Raw genomic sequence first — 14,728 nt, 5'->3', positions numbered from 1 at the left:
TATGTCAAAATTAATATGTACATCATAATTCGTCTGAACATCGTTCCCAAAACATAACACGTCGTGCCTATCAGGGGGCCACAAGACTAGTTGTCAATAGCCAATGCATGAGACGAACTGCCCACAAGCACAACAGGTGTCACTGCAGTACATAGATTCAATCAGAAAAAGTCCAATACGTATTTTAAAAGCAACTATTATTCTAAATATACACATATAAAAAAATTGAAATCATCAAATATTTTTGATGATTTCTTCGTAACAGGATACTGCTAAGAAACCCTGTACACCATATTTACGATATTTGCGTTATATCATTAGAAAACTGGATTTCCTCTGATACCAAAATGGGTGGTAACCGTCGTTAGATAACTGAAGACATCCAATGCTATTTGCGTTCTGTCTCTCGGTCATGCTGGTGGAAGTAAGATTAGATTAATACTAGTTCCATGGATCATGAATACGATATTTCGTAATGATGTGGAACGTGTCAAATTTTCCAATACATGTCATAATTAAATTAATTTAACAACATAATTAAGTTAATATAACAACTTAGAATTCTGATGTACTGCCCGCGAACTGTGCTTTACCCTGTCTGTCTACGGGACAGTAGGATCTTTCACTCGCTTCTCCAACCCTGGACTACATGTGAACAGCTGTCACTGGGACGCGAACCTCCGCCCTCCATCAGGGTTGTACCGCTCGCCGTGTCGGACGGCTGTTAATGATTGCATACTCGCAAAAATTATCCTATCCTTCCCAGAAAGACTGGGCGCTTAACTGTCGCTGGGGCAAATACTGGAATGTTGAACAATATGCTTCTCCTCACCCCTCCTGCAAGTCCACACGTTTTGAGATGTGTTTCTGAAATATCCTAGAAAGGCTGATACACTGAACAATAACAAAATACCATTATACTGACCGCCACATCCCAAACGTGTACGAATCTGCAGACCTAGGCCTCCCTCAGAATTCAGGCCTATAGAAGCGTTCCTATGGCCTCCGCCACTTTAGTAGGAAGATGATTCGAGAACTCGAATGGGAATACCTGGACGGAAGACGATGTTCTTTTCGGGGAGCACTATTGAGAAATGGCATTTATTTGAAGCTGACCGCAGAAGGATTCTACTGCTGCGAACGTTCATTTCACATAATGACCATGTATATGAGATATGAGAAATTAGCACTCATAGGGAGACATATAGGTAGTCTTTTTCCCTCGCAGTTTTTGCGAGTGGAATAGGAAAGGGAATGACTAGTAATGGTACAGGTTACCCTCCGCCACACACCGTACGATGGCTTGCAAAGGAGGCATACAGATGAAAATTTAGTCTACCTATTACCATGTCAGTCCACGCATTTATAGGCTCACAGAATGCAAGGAAGAAGGAGAACTTCTGCTGCTGATTGTATCTCTGTAGAAACATTCGTATTAGCCTCTAATTTTATCAATGCAGTCACTTCGCGAGATGTGTGTGAGACTTTGTACATGTTCGCCCACAATACTTAGAAGAAATAGTGTAGAATTCACCTCTGAACTCCCCTTTCGTCACAGTATCGCTTACGTTCCATATTCTCACGAATCTTCCAGTCTTCGATATATAGCATTTGAATTCACCTCAGTTTGAAGATTAATACATGCCGCCCCTCCCCCCCCCAGCTCATTTATAGACCCCACTAATTCTCTCGAAATCCTGCACTGTTCCGTTGGTTAGAAAGCTGACAGGTGGAGAGCAATCACAAAGAGAAGTACAGCATACTAACGTACAGGAGGAAATTTATAATCATGCACAGTATACGTGGGCTGCACAAAGAAATTCAGAAGCATAAGACCTGCAGTTCATCGATATCGAATGATTGACTATAAATATTCCTCCAGTAGATGATCTGATCTCCTTTGTCGTATTCCTATGATTACCACACTGGAAATACGACAGTGTAATGGTGCGCGAGTCTTTGTTGACAGCAGTGTCTCCCTCCTCGTTATTTTTGTAACACTCCTCGTTATTTTTGTAACACTCAACTGAATAAAACTATGAACTATAAAAACTTCACTAACGTCACCTGACAGAGAGCTCAATAAGATTTTACTGCGACTCTCTCTTCCGATACATCAGGAATCAAATACCGTATGGGTGTTGGCACCTCACATATGTGGTGATCCCATTACATATACATTTACTGGTCTGTTGGAGCAGGCAACCAGTGATTGAAGTCGCTTCCTCGGACCTGTGTAGAGTTTTGTTACCTCCACTGGAGGAAGATCATATCAGCTATCAAATGTACGCAATCCTATGGCCAACACACTGATTTTTCAGATCAGTAGTGTTATGCTTTCTGCTAGAAATGCTGTCTGCAATTTGGAATCATGTCTCTCCATTCAACCACACACTTACATTGGTTCCTATGGGGATGTCTTTTAATGATTACAGCCACAGGTAAATCATATTCATGGCACTCTCATATCTCAAAACAGTCACCTATTTTCGAACCTGTCTGCTAAGGAACCCATACAGCGAAACTCCAATGTGGCTTTAGACAGTCCCTCTGCACCTTGTAACTGTTCTTCAGTCTCTGCCCCCACACTCCCTGCAAATTTGTCAATGTGATAATTCCAATTTAAGTCGGAACTGAACAGAAACAGAGAGAGCTAAAGCCACCATCTTCTCCATCCCATAGAGAAACAAGGTGAGCTGCGTTAATGTGACAAGACAGTGTTTTGACCACTCAGTGGAAGTGGGAACATGTCACAGCTCCACCAGCTGTGAACAGTACGTAAGGCCAGCGCCAAACGAAGCTTTCTCCAGCAACACAAGGTAGTAGAAAGACAGTACGGGAAGTTACGGTAGTGTTTCTTATCAGGAAAATTAGGAAGACTCCACATCATACTGGAACTGGAAGGACAAGGATTTTGCTACTGCATTGTAGTGTGTCTCCAAACTACATACAGGTACTACAGCCTGAAGGCGATCTCCATCCCACACAGTGCATTCATTACTGTCACCCAGACATTACCTCTATCCTCGTTATTTTGTACCATCCAACAGAGAAAAACAACGAACTATAAAAACTCTGATAACGTCACCTGATAGAGAACTTGATAAGATATTACCATGTCCCTCTCTTCTAATATATCAGAAAAAAAATAATGTCTGTGTGCTGACATCGAGCGTAGTTGGCGATCCTAGTAAATATATAGGTATTGTTGCATTGGAGCATGGGGCCAGTGATCGAAGTCACTTGCACAGACCAGTGTATTTGTTGGTTGTTTGGGGGAAGAGACCAAACTGCGAGGTCATCGGTCTCAGCGGACTACGGAAGGACAGGGAAGGAAGTCGGCCGTGCCCTTTCGAAGGAACCATCCCGGCATTTGCCTGGAGAGATTTAGGGAAATCACGGAAAACCTAAATCAGGATGGCCGGAGGCGGGATTGAACCGTCGTCCTCCCGAATGCGAGTCCAGTGTGCTAACCACTGAACCACCTCGCTCGGTAGATCAGTGTATGGTTTTGTCACCCATACAGTAGGAGGACCATATCCCACAGCTTATCATTTGCATCAAAGGGTCCCTGTGTTGTTCTTTCATAAGAAGTTTGATACATTGTTTTTTTTTTTCTGCTGCAACACATCTAAGCAGTGTATGATTGCGGCTTTGTAAACCACCATACATTTTGTTTTTCTACCATGGCGTTGAGATCTGTGTCAGGTGCTAAATCAACATTAACAAGTTTCAGTCTAATGGCTCTCACAGAAAGCTAGACATTGTACGGTGTAAAGTATGCTGCTTCCAAAACACACAGGATGGTTGAAATAAAAGACAGAGGTGGTGTTGCTTATCGATAGAAAATGTGGAAGACATCACAACGTATTGAAACTGGAAGAGTTTGTGGCATTGTGGAGCATTTCCAAACAGCTGTCCAAAGGTGATGATCTCTACATTTAATCTCATCTTTCACAGTGATGTCCGCACTACACATCGAGGCATGTGAATCACAGAACTGTAGACTATTTATGGTATCGAAACACTTTTCCTCGTACTGAAACAGTGTGCTGTGGGACTCTAGACCGCATTTTATGGCTGTCAGATGGCGATGGACTTTGTCGGTAAATTCAAGAACAAGTATGTATGATCTTGACCACTGTTATAGAAAATATCCTACTTTCCCATCATATATATTTATCACGTTTTTGATGGCTATGATTTGATTTGTAATTGTTGCTACATGCCTACTACATATAATATGTTTGTCTGACAGTTCTGTTCAAAAATGGCTCTGAGCACTATGGGACTCAACTGCTGTGGTCATTAGTCCCCTAGAACTTAGAACTACTTAAACCTAACTAACCTAAGGACATCACACACATCCATGCCCGAGGCAGGATTCGAACCTGCGACCGTAGCAGTTGCACGGTTCCGGACTGCGCGCCTAGAGACAGTTCTGTGATAATGGTTATATTACTCTCAGTAAATGGCCACTATCCATTCCCCCACACAAATTTTTGGTGGTAAACATTACGTGCATAGTACCTTAACTTTTTTTTTTATGCCAAAGCCACTGCAAAGGTGTCCACCTCTAGGACAACCTATGTGTACCTCTAGATTTTTCAGTTTATGTGGTGAATGTATTTATTGATTATAGGCTATTTTCATGTTCCCTGTATTTTTCATGCCTCCCGTCATTTTATCTCGAGTTGCATGGGCTGCCTCTGTGGCTGAGTGCTGTGAGAACAATATTAGCATTGGGAATCAGAGCTTCTATACTCCATTTCACATTAGGTTATCAAGTATACCTGGGCCGGTGAAACACGTCACTCGACAGCTCACGTGTAGTTGGCTATACTGCAATTGCGAGGTTGCAACAGCTGCCACCACACACACCCACAGCTCCAAAATACGTTTTGTAAATATATGCTACAGTAAATGTTTGTACATAAATCCACAAAGTACATTTTCTAACAATGAAGAGAATGAGGGAGACTAAGCATTTGATAGTACTGTTATATGAAACCGGGAAATTAAAACACCTGAAGTTAATGACAATATCTATGAAAAGTCGTTCCAACTTGTTACTGTAACAGCTGCATGTAAAACACTGTATAATAATGTGAACCTAAACATACCAAAGAACACGTTATCAGCACTCATAGGGAAAAAATAAAGCAAAACATGCATATCCTACTCCATTGCAGAGAGAAAGAATTAATTCTGTATACATTTACACTCGCCAGTTTACAATGTCAATGGCACAGTTCCATCCACTTCTCCTTCATAATCATCGGAATCGGCACCAAAACCGTTGTCTTCATCACCATCATCATTAAGAGAAATCATTAATTGTTCATTTTCATTTACAATCCCTTCTATAGTCTGTGATTCTGTTATGAGGTTAGCAACATGATCTACATTCTTCCTCCCTGAGGTAGCGTCTACAGTAGCAAGACCTTCACATAGCAGTCTTTCCATTTCTGTTATAGTAAAAGTCTTGTTGTTACTTCTAATGTGCTCCTTGACTTAACTCCAAACCAATTCAATTGGATTAAAATGGCAGTATTAAGGCAGCAGCGTAATTAACACTCGACCCTGTTCGCTTGCAATTTCATCAACAATGTATTTAAGCACCACAGGCTTACTTTGTTTTAAAAGCGTGTATAACAACAAGTTTATCATGCTCATGTCCGCAGCAATATCTCTCGCCAGTAACCACTGCACCATAGTTTCTTTACGGTCACTAATGGTGAGAGTTTTATCTAAAATCACGGAATGGTATGGTGCATTGTCCATCACAAAAACTGCTGGAACGTAAAACTGCAGAAACACATTTTAAACCACTGTAGAAACTGTGGGCAATGCATATGCTCATGATAGTTACCGGTTTTTCTCGATCGAGAATCTAAAAGTCGTTCAGGCACAAATCCGTTTGAAGATCCTGCATGGGCCACAATTAATCAGGATCCTCTTATTGTTGGCTGATGAATGCTGCTATTCGGAGTATAATCTGTCCAGTACTTATGAACTGATTCTCCATCGTTGACCAAGGTTTTGTCTAACCAGTGTATGTCCTTTCCTACAATTTTGTGTAAGAAACTGATACGAGATGCAACGTTGTGAGCTTTTTCAAGTAACAGTGTTCATCCATATGACTCTTTAAAATGGAAGTCCATACTTTTTAATACCATCTTGAGTGACTGTTCCTCCTGAGAAAGGTTCATTTTCTTTCAAAGAAATTAGCAACTCTGCTGTTGTGGGGTATTGTTTCTGTGGTGTCACCGCCAGACACCACACTTGCTAGGTGGTAGCCTTTAAATCGGCCGCGGTCCGGTAGTATACGTAGGACCCGCATGTCGCCACTATCAGTGTTTACAGACCGAGCGCCGCCACACGGCGGGTCTAGAGAGACTTCATAGCACTCGCCCCAGTTGTACAGCCGACTTTGCTAGCGATGGTTCACTGCCTACTTACGTTCTCATTTGCCGAGAAGATAGTTTAGCACAGCCTTCAGCTATGTCATTTGCTACAACCTAACAAGGCGCCATTATCAGTTACTATTGATATTGTGAACTATGTACCGTCAAGAGCGACGTTCATCATTAATGGATTAAAGTTAAGTATTCCACCAGCTACGTCCGTTGTTTCTAAATCCTAATTTCCTTGTCCTGTTCCAGACCTCACGCCAGCCTGCGTGAGCTAAATCGCGTGCCTTTCGGCCTCCTCTAGTAACACGGTGTTGGCTCTCCTGCCAACCACAACATTGGCGACGAGGCAAAACCGCGTTCTTATCGATATTGCCCTGATCTACTTGTGTAATGGCTTCGCCACAATCTCCAGATGTACTGTCCGAATTTTATCGTTTACAGAATCAGCAGACGCAGGCCTTACTGGATGCCCTTGGATAGCTCGTCCAGGGTCAACGTGCAATGCAAAACGAGGCGGCAGCAGCTGCTCCACCGCTAACGCAGCCACAACACGCTGTTGCACCAACTTTTCAACCTTTTTATGCTGCACTGGAAAGCTGGACGGAGTGGTCACGCCAATTTGGATTCCATCTCGCCGCCTACAGAATTCAAGGTAACGAGCGGCAGCCCTTTTTGTTGTCTTCGGTAGGCGTACATACGTACCATGTGATAGTCAAATTATTTCCCCGACGCGACGTAGCAACTCTGTCCTACAAAGAAATTTGGTCTGTATTAGAAGCATATTTCAAAGAATCAGTCAATGTAGTTGCCAAACGGTATACCTTCTTTCGTACAAAACGTACGGTAGGTCAGACTAACCGGGAGTGGGTTGCAACCTTGCAAGGCCTTACTAGGGATTGTGCTTTTGAGTGTCAATGTGGACTCCCTTATTCAGATACTATGGTACGTGATGCAATTGCACAGAACGTTTCTGATGTTCGTATAAGGGAACAGAAACCAGTAAATCCCTCCCTTCAACAAGTGATGGACATATTGGATCGGCAGGACACACTTGACTTTGCTCAGGAATCATTTCAAACTTGGCCAGCAGTGTGTCAGGTTAATCGACCCGTCGGGCGAGCTGCACGAAGCAGTAAACAGCCCTCGCGTCACTGCCGCCTGGCTCTCAGCCACGTGTGCCGCGCCGGCAAGCAAATGCAGTGATCAAATCATGCCCGCAGTGTGCTACTAAACATTCGCGTGAGAATTGCCCGTCACGCCAAGCTATTTGCTTTTATTGTAATAAAAAAGGACATGATCACAGTGTTTGCCAGAAAAAGCTCAGATTGGAAGCTCAAAACCGTTGCAGGCCCTTTGCTTCGCGCCGGAATCGGAATCGAACCAAGGATACTCAGGCTCGCGAAACTTCGCCCATGGAAATTCATGTAGTTCATTCCACTCCGCGCAGTTCCACTCTCTCTAACAGTGACTGTGTTCGTCCCAAAAATAGTGTGCGTCGACATCACCGGAACTCCCGTCAAGTCGCAAGTGATTATGTCCCAGTGTCAGTTCACGTTGCTCAAGACAGTCGCTCTTGTCATCAGCAAGACAACAAACTTTTTGTAGACTTCGACATTAACGGCAAAGTGATACCATTCCAGCTCGATACCGGAGCTGCAGTTTCACTGATCAATCTAGACACTTACAAACTGCTGGGCACACCTCCGTTGCGTGCCGCAAATGTTAAGTTAACTAGCTATTCAGGTCAAGAGATCCCTGTGTTAGGACAGTGCAGCCTTCTTGCAACATACAAAGGACAAACAAAACTTGGGTCTTTTACGTCCTTCTTCTGCAGTGAACTTGTTTGGTTTCGATTTATTTCAGTTGTTTAACTTGTCTATAGTAAATCAGGTCCTATCAGTGAACTAGACGGTGGCTTCAGACAGTGTTTCTCGTCTATGTGAAGAATTTGCAGACGTTTTTGCACCAGGCCTTGGTTGCGCTAAGAACTATATAGAACATTTGGAACTGAAAGTAAACGTGCAACCAAAATTTTGCACAGCGCGCAATGTTCCCCATGCATTGCGTGATGTGGTCACAAAAACATTACATGATTTGGTATCACAAGGTGTAATTGAACGTGTGCAGGCTTCTCTCTGGGCATCACCCTTAGTAATTTTGCCAAACCTTCCGGAAAATTGAGATTTTGTGTGGACTTCAAGGCAACAGTGAATCCACAACTAGTGATTTGCAACTTTTCCTTTACCCCGCCCGGAAGATCTTGTTGACAAACTGTGCCCGGGTAAATATTTTTCGAAGTTGGACCTCGCAGATGCGTACTTGCAAATACTGGTGGACGAAGAATCGCAGCGCGTTTTGGTGGTTAACACACATCTTGGGTTGTATCAATTCAAACGACTGCCACTCGGGTGTGCATCCGCCCCTGCATTGTTTCAGCAATATCTGCAGACTGTTTGTGCGTCTGTCCCTACTGCACCAAACTATCTGGACGATATTGTGATCTCTGGAAAGACGGAAGAAGAACATTTGGCCAATCTCAGAACTTTATTTCAGGTCTTGCAACAAAATGGTCTTCGCTTGCGGAAGGACAAATGTGTGTTTTTTGCTCATGACTTGCCCTACTTGGGACATAAACTCAATGCTCAATGCATACATCCCAATCCAATGCACCCCCGTGCCATACAAGACTTGCCGTCGCAGCAGAATTTGAAGCAGCTAGAGAGTGTGCTGGGAAAAATAAATTACTACCACTGCTATGTGCCGGATGCCTCTTCCATTTCACTTCCGCTTCATCGCTTACACTGTAAGGGTGTTCCGTTCGTCTGGACGATGGAATGCGACCGCGCCTTTCACCGGTTGAAATCGGCGTTGCTTTCCAATACTTGCCTTACGCCATTCGATCCCCAGAAGCCCCTCTTGTTGATGGTGGATGCATCGGATTTCGGGATCGGTGTTGTGCTTGCGCACAAAGATGGATCGCACGATCGCCCTATTGCCTTTGCGTCCAAATTGCTCTCGTCTGCTCAAAGAAATTATTCACAGATCGAGAAAAAAGCATTGGCTCTCATATTTGGTGTTACAAAGTTTCATGGTTTCTTGTATGGTCGTCACTTTACCATAATCACAGACCACAAACCTTTGACATCACTTTTTCATCTGACCAAGACTGTAACTCCACGTACAGCACAGAAATTCATTCGCTGGTCTATTTTACTCTAGCAGTACCACTACGATATCTTGTATCAGTCCACTGCTAAGCACGGAAACGCCGATGCGTTGTCCTGCCTGCCTGTTGCTGAGGATAGGGCATTCGTTTCCTTTGAACTTGCTTGCATGTTCATTGATGCGGAAGCCGATGACGTGGTAGAAACCTTTCCGATTGATTTTCGTCGTGTAGCTACAGCCAAAGCTGCCAACCCTGTCCTTGCTCCCGTTCTGCATTTTGTTGCTACGCAATGGCCCTTGTCAAAGTCACGGATCGGGGACCCATTGGTTCGCTGATTTTTTGCTCACAAGAAGAGGCTTTTTCTAAGACATGGTATTTTGCTGTTGCGTTCTGATAATGATCAGTCCAGGGTCGTGGTACCACGTTCGTTACAGTCCTGTGTCTTACAGCTTCTCCACCAAGGACATTGGGGTATAGTGAGAACGAAACAACTTGCTCATCAGCACTGTTCTTTGTTTGGAATCGATGCCGCGATTACGAATATATACTCTTCTTGCATGGTGTGTGCTGAACAACAATCAGCACCACCGCGGAAATTCTTTGCATGGCCAAAAGCCACTTCCCCTTGGCAACGCTTACACATCGATTATGCTGGTCAATTCTGGAATGCTCGGTGGTTGGTTGTGGTAGATTCATTCAGTAATTTACCTTTTGTTGTCCGGATGTCTTCCACGACATCATCTGCCACCATCCAAGCGTTATCCGCTATCTTTTGCATTGAAGGTCTTCCACAGACTATTGTTTCCGACAATGGCCCACAGTTCATGTCTGCAGAATTTCAGTCATTCTGCAAGGCCACTGGTATTCAACATCTGACGTCCGCGACCTTTTCACCACAGTCAAACGGTGCCGCTGAACGATTGGTCAGGACTTTCAAGTCACAGATGTTGAAGTTGAAAGAGTCGCATTCTCGGGAGGACGTGTTATTGCTTTTTCTGTCCTTGTGTCGCTCTCAGCCCCGAGATGGTCGCTCGCCGGCTGAGTTGCTCCACGGTCATCATCATTGAACTTTGATGTCTTTGCTCCATCCATCGCATCAGGTTCCTGTGCAGCGGCAGGCACCTGCTTTTGCTCCAGGCGACGTTGTCTACTATCGCCACTACCGAGGTTCACGGCGTTGGCTCGAAGGGCGCAGTCTTCGCTGCCTCGGACGCGCTATGTATCTGGTTTTGGGGGCCTCTGGTGAGTTGCGCCGGCATCTCAACCAGCTGCGCCTCTGTCGTCGCATGGGATCTGCTGCTCGCTGTCTGCTTTCAGCGACGGTGCCATCCGGTCAGCGCCCAGAGGACCCAACTACTGCCTCACCTCAGCCCCAGGTGTTACTGACGCCGCCTTCTATTTGGCCCCATGGCGCTGTGCCGCTGCCACCAGGGCCGCCGCCGCCTGTTCTCCCGCCGGCGACGCCTGCAGTGGACGCGTCGCTGCAACCGCCGGGAGCCTCCCTGGGTCACATGCCGCCGATCGCTTCCTGTGACCAGTTGTCCTCCGACATGGATCTCTTGGCCGCTCTGGACCACACGTCGTCTTCGCCCGTTGGGTGCCCCGGCCCGATGGAGGACAACCCTTTGGCCCCTCCAGTCTCTCTACGGGCGCATACACCGCATGTTGGTGTGCACCCTGGAGCAGGTTTTCAGGCGTTTCCTAGCTCCCCGCAGTCCAAATGGCAGGGTGCGGGTGGCACAGCCTTGCCTGTTGTTAGGATACCCACCTCGTCACATACGGTGGGCGGAAGCCTTATGCCACAACCGTACGCTGATTTGCGGGGGAGGAATGTGGTGTCACCGCCAGACACCACACTTGCTAGGTGGTAGCCTTTAAATCGGCCGCGGTCCGGTAGCTTACATAGGACCCGTGTGTCGCCTCTATCAGTGAATGCAGACCGAGCGCCGCCACACGGCAGGTCTAGAGAGACTTCCTAGCACTCGCCTCAGTTGTACAGCCAACTTTGTTAGCGATGGTTCACTCCCTACTTGCGTTCTCATTTGCCGAGAAGATAGTTTAGCATAGCCTTCAGTTACGTCATTCCACCAGCTACGTCCATTGTTTCTAAATTCTAATTTCCTTGTCGTGTTCCAGACCTCACGCCAGCCTGCGTGAGCTAAATCGCGTGCTTTTCGGCCTCCTCTAGTAACACGGTGTTGGCTCTCCTGCCAACCACAAAAGTTTCCTTCTGTAATAGCTATATATGTGCTGACAAACTGCATTGGTTTGGAAAGAAGCAATATCTGTAACAGGACGAAGTTGCTTTTTTTCTTCTTCTCAGGAATACTAAAATTACACTGTTTTTCCCACAGGGGCTTTCTTCCACACTGTTTACTTCAGTGTCTTGAAGTATACCCCTTTCCTTATAACTGTTCTTTGACTGAGTCCTAGAGCTTTTAAGGTACGCTCTAAAACTTTATCAGCAGGATTCGATGCATGCTCATGAATAGAAACAAATTCTTTTTCTTACTCATAAAACTCACATGTCCTCTGTAGTAATTCCAAAGCCTGACTATTTAATGACACTCCACGGTGCAACGGATTGTCGATTGGTGAACGACATCATTCTGGTGACATTGCTTAATAAATAGAAACTGTAGTCGAGGTAGTAAAACAACACAACACAAAAGTAGGCAGTCATGCACTAACATACAATGTTTACACAGAAGCCAGCAATGTGGTAGCACCAGCGCCATAACCGGATTTTGTTAGGTGCTGTTATTGGTTCAGAAGACACAGCACCATGCATTACTCACTTGTTTGTCAGTTATATTGCCATCTTTATGGAGCTTGTGGGGTGCCCTCAAAGTGACATGTTTCGGCGGTCCGGGTATAGGCAGTATGCATGTGGTGTCACTCTGCATGGAGCTGTCACTGTAAAGTAGTGAGCTGACTACCAGCTACCAGACTTTTTATGTCTTGAATGACATGGTGACCCAAGTGACTGATAGCTCTGCCCAAACTTTTGGGAGTGGCAGTGATGTGCACTGGATTACTTCTCGACTGCAGACTATGAGCTCTCCGTGAAAATGTATATGTTTAAATAAAGATGCAAGTGTTCCGATTTCACAGCATACAGTCTGAACTTTAACTTAGGGAAATAAGTCAAAGCAGTGGCATGTGGGCCTGCCCAGAAGGCCCTGTCCCTCCTGGTATTTGTTTAAATAAAGATAATAAAGATGCAAGTGGAGAAATCCAAACTCTGAATTATGAGAAGCAATGATGTCACAGCTGTGTTTGTTGACCAAGACTCGGTATTTCTATTGCCGGTCATGAGGTCACTAGTTTGTCTAGGTGATCAGCCATCTTCTTTGTGGGGGTTCTCATAACACTTAATGCCTGGAGGAAGACAACTAAGTGGCCACTCTCACTGAGATCATACATATTGAACAATATCAGATGATGAAGCCTGAAGACTGCTTACTGAGTTGCTGTACAGACACTGGTCACTGTTTTTCTTGGGGTAAAATGGAGGGCTCTAGGAACAGTCAACACTTCCAATATGAATATACTACAGGTCCTTGATAGAGAATGAGAACCAGTGCTATAGAAGTTTGGGCACCTTAGTTCTCATGGATAATGGAGAGAAAGGTGCATTGATGGCTGGGATGGCAGGGCGGGGGGGGGGGGGGGGGGGGGGGAGTTTTAGGGCTGTGGGATAGAGCTAGTCAGACCTGTCACCTAGTTACACAACAGGGAGTTGGGGGGAGGAGGAGGTGTGAAGTAATATGATGGATGTAGTCAAGTGGGAGGGGGAGGGGGGGGAGACAAAGATCTCTACAGATAATTTTCAGTCAAATTCCAATTTGTAGTCTGGCCCTAGATCATGTGTTAGGCAGTTGGAACTCCTGGCAAGAGAAATTAATCTGACATTTAGGGAGTTAGGGAACTGACACAGTGAAAGCATAATTTAGTAGTCACTTGTGATGCCAAAACTTGAAGGCTAAGATTCCAATTTCTGCCAGAAGACTGTCTACTAGGCTTGTTCAAGAAGCCCCAATGGCAAACCCTACAATGATCAGTTAGGCGTAACAGTTACAATGCCGATGGTGTCACTTAACCATATACCTGGCATCTATAGCCCAGTTGTGAAGAAACTAGAGTCCTACAGAAATGTAACAGATTGGAACTATATGTGCTCCAAAAGGTATGACCACGAAACAGGTGTGTATTCATGTTCCACATGCAATGTAATTTGAGCTGACAGATGTGGGACATATTACCAGAGAGAAGACTCAGACTGGAGAACTACTTCAAGATACTGGGTTCGTGGAAAAATTTCCACGTCTGGGTATATCATGGTGGGATGACAAAAGTGGATAACCTTTGTTTTGCAGTTGAGAAATGAAAATCATGGCTGTGGGTCCAAGATAAGGCCCCCTGTGTGGCTCCTTTGGGTTGATGCTCAATGAGGGCCACAGACAAAGGTGTACCAAATGCAAATGTCATCTACACACTGGGCAGGAGTAATAATCATTCCCATGGAGATCACCAATAAGAAAGTAGGAAGAAAGAGGCCTCATAACTCAAAGATCCAGCAGAATAATAGGGCCACCATCCTCTTAAGTAAATTATACAGCAGAAAAGTGAGGCCGATTGATTGGTAGGTATCAATACAAGTTTGATCACTTCTTAGCTTAAGGATTGTGATGATGACATTATTCAAACACGGACAGCAATTCACCTCTGAGTCAAATACAATGAAGAATTCTGAGAATGTAATTTGTCTGATATGCATTCAGGTGTTGTATCATTGGTACTGGATCACTTCAGGGCCTGAGGCCGTGTCATGTGATGAATGAGGTGCACAAAGCAGTTCAATTTTTACAAGTAGTTTATCATGTGGCTGTGGACAGTGTACAATAAAGAGTAACAAGGTATTCTCTCTCCTTTGTTTACATGCATAGAAGGTGGGAGAGGTCAATGACGTTACTGCAAAACTGATCACAAAATGTTCCACAAGCACAGATTGATAATTGAAATACCACAATAAAGGCCAAATCTTGGAAAAATCATTGGCCTTTGGTTACCAAGTAATCCACAGGATTTGAACACATCTGGAAGGTTGGGGTCTGCATTCCCTGGAAGGAGATGTTTCATTCCC

The sequence above is a fragment of the Schistocerca gregaria genome, chromosome X (assembly GCF_023897955.1).
Source record: "Schistocerca gregaria isolate iqSchGreg1 chromosome X, iqSchGreg1.2, whole genome shotgun sequence".
Lineage (NCBI taxonomy): Eukaryota > Metazoa > Arthropoda > Insecta > Orthoptera > Acrididae > Schistocerca > Schistocerca gregaria.
The sequence above is the reverse complement of the archived record's forward strand: the minus strand, read 5'-3'. Positions refer to the sequence as shown.